The following is a 3,376-nucleotide window of genomic DNA, read 5'->3' on the forward strand; positions in this document are numbered from 1 at the left end:
ACTAGGATTGGAGGGGGAATCCTACTCCCAGAGGGAGTAGGACTCTCCTGCGCCTCCCCCCTTTGGCCGGCCAGCCTCCCCTCCTCTCATCCTTTATATACGGAGGCAGGGGCACCTCTAAACACACAAGTTGACACAAGTTGATCCACGTGATCGATTCCTTAGCCGTGTGTGGTGCCCCCTGCCACCATATTCCTCGATAATACTGTAGCGGAGTTTAGGCGAAGCCCTGCTGCTGTAGTTCATCAAGATCGTCACCACGCCGTTGTGCTGACGAAACTCTTCCCCGACACTTTGCTGGATCGGAGTCCGGGGATCGTCATCGAGCTGAACGTGTGCTCGAACTCGGAGGTGCCGTAGATTCGGTGCTTGATCGGTTGGATCGTGAAGACGTACGACTACTTCCTCTACGTCGTGTCATCGCTTCCGCAGTCGGTCTGCGTTGGGTACGTAGACAATACTCTCCACTCGTTGCTATGCATCACATGATCTTGCGTGTGCGTAGGAAAATTTTTGAAATTACTACGAAACCCTACAGTGGCATCCGAGCCTAGGTTATTGATGTTGATGTTATATGCACGAGTAGAACACAAGTGAGTTGTGGACGATACAAGTCATACTGCCTACCAGCATGTCATATTTTGGTTCGGCGGTATTGTTGGACGAGACGACCCAGACCAACCTTACGCGTACGCTTACGCGAGACCGGTTCCCTCGACGTGCTTTGCACAGAAATGGCTTGCGGGCGACTGTCTCTCCAACTTTAGTTGAACCAAGTATGGCTACGCCCGGTCCTTGCGAAGGTTAAAACGGAGTCTATTTGACAAACTATCGTTGTGGTTTTGATGCGTAGGTGAGATTGGTTCTTACTTAAGCCCATAGCAGCCACGTAAAACAAGCAACAACAAAGTAGAGGACGTCTAACTTGTTTTTGCAGGGCATGTTGTGATGTGATATGGTCAAAGCATGATGCTGAATTTTATTGTATGAGATGATCATGTTTTGTAACCAAGTTATCGGCAACTGGCAGGAGCCATATGGTTGTCGCTTTATTGTGTGCAATGCAATCGCGATGTAATGCTTTACTTTATTACTAAACGGTAGTGATAGTCGTGGAAGCATAAGATTGGCGAGACGACAACGATGCTACGATGGAGATCAAGGTGTCGCGTCGGTGACGATGGTGATCATGACGGTGCTTCGGAGATGGAGATCACAAGCACAAGATGATGACGACCATATCATATCACTTATATTGATTGCATGTGATGTCTATCTTTTTATGCATCTTATCTTGCTTTGATTGACGGTAGCATTATAAGATGATCTCTCACTAAAAATTATCAAGTAGTGTTCTTCCTGAGTATGCACCGTTGCCAAAGTTCGTCGTGCCCAGACACCACGTGATGATCGGGTGTGATAAGCTCTACGTCCATCTACAACGGGTGCAAGCCAGTTTTGCACACGCAGAATACTCAGGTTAAACTTGACGAGCCTAGCATATGCAGATATGGCCTCGGAACACAGATACCGAAAGGTCGAGCGTGAATCATATACTAGATATGATCAACATAACGATGTTCACCATTGAAAACTACTCCATCTCACGTGATGATCGGTCATGGTTTAGTTGATTTGGATCACGTAATCACTTAGAGGATTAGAGGGATGTCTATCTAAGTGGGAGTTCTTAAATAATATGATTAACTGAACTTAAATTTATCATGAACTTAGTCCTGGTAGTATTTTGCAAATTATGTTGTAAAATCAATAGCTTGCATTGTTGCTTTCATATGTTTATTTTGATATGTTCCTAGAGAATATTGTGTTGAAAAATGTTAGTAGCAATGATGCGGATTTGATCCGCGATCTGAGGTTTATCCTCATTGCTGCACAGAAGAATTATGTCCTTAATCCACCGCTAGGTGACAGACCTATTGCAGGAGCAGATGCAGACGTTATGAACGTTTGACTAGCTCAATATGATGACTACTTGATAGTTATGTGCACCATGCTTTATGGCTTAGAATCGGGACTTCAAAGATGTTTTGAACATCATGGACCATATGAGATGTTCCAGTAATTGAAGTTAATATTTCAAGCAAATACCCGAGTTGAGAGATATGAAGTCTCCAACAAGTTCTATAGCTAAAAGATGGAGGAGAATCGCTCAACTAGTGAGCATGTGCTCAGATTGTCTGGGTACTTCAATCGCTTGAATCAAGTGGGAGTTAATCTTCCAGATAAGATAGTGATTGACAGAATTCTCTAGTCACCATCACCAAGTTACTGAACTTCATGATGAACTATAGTATGCAAGGGATGTCAAAAACGATTCCCGAGCTCTTCGTGATATTGAAATCGAGAAGGTAGAAATCGAGAAAAACATCAAGTGTTGATGGTAGACAAGACCACTAGTTTCAAGAAAAGGGGCAGAAGGAAGAAGGGGAACTTCAGAAGAACAGCAAGCAAGTTGCTGCTCAAGTGAAGAAGCCCAAGTCTGATCCTAAGCCTGAGACTAAGTGTTTCTACTGCAAAGGGACTGGTCACTGGAAGCGGATCTACCCCAAGTGATTGGCGGATAAGAAGGATGGCAAAGTGAACATAAGTATATTTGATATACATGTTATTGATGTGTACTTTACTAGTGTTTATCGCAAACCCTCAGTATTTGATACTAGTTCAGTTGCTAAGATTAGTAACTCGAAACGGGAGTTGCAGAATAAACAGAGACTAGTTAAGGGTGAAGTGACGATGTGTGTTGGAAGTGGTTCCAAGATTGATATGATCATCGTCACACACTCCCTATACTTTCGGGATTAGTGTTGAACCTAAATAAGTGTTATTTGGTGTTTGCGTTGAGCATGAATATGATTTGATCATGTTTATTGTAATACGATTATTCATTTAAGTAAGAGAATAAATTGTTGTTCTGTTTACATGAATAGAACCTTATATGGTTGCACACCCAATGAAAATAGTTTGTTGGATCTCGATCATAGTGATACACATAATCATAATATTGAAACCAAAACATGCAAAGTTAATAATGATAAGTGCAACTTGTTTGTAGCACTGCCGTTTAGGTCATATTGGTGTAAAGCGCATGAAGAAACTCCATACTGATGGAATTTTGGAATCACTTGATTATGAATCACTTGATGCTTGCGAACTGTGCCTTTTGGGCAAGATGACTAAAACTCCGTTCTCCGGAACAATGGAACGAGCTACTGACTTATTGGAAATAATACATACCGATGTATGCGATCCAATGAGTGCTGATGCTCGTGGCAAGCATCGTTGTTTTCTGACCTTCACAAGATGATTTGAGCAGATATGGGTATATCTACTTGGTGAAACATAAGTCTGAAATAGT

This window comes from Triticum dicoccoides, chromosome 3B (assembly GCF_002162155.2).
Source record: "Triticum dicoccoides isolate Atlit2015 ecotype Zavitan chromosome 3B, WEW_v2.0, whole genome shotgun sequence".
NCBI classification, from domain to species: Eukaryota; Viridiplantae; Streptophyta; class Magnoliopsida; order Poales; family Poaceae; genus Triticum; species Triticum dicoccoides.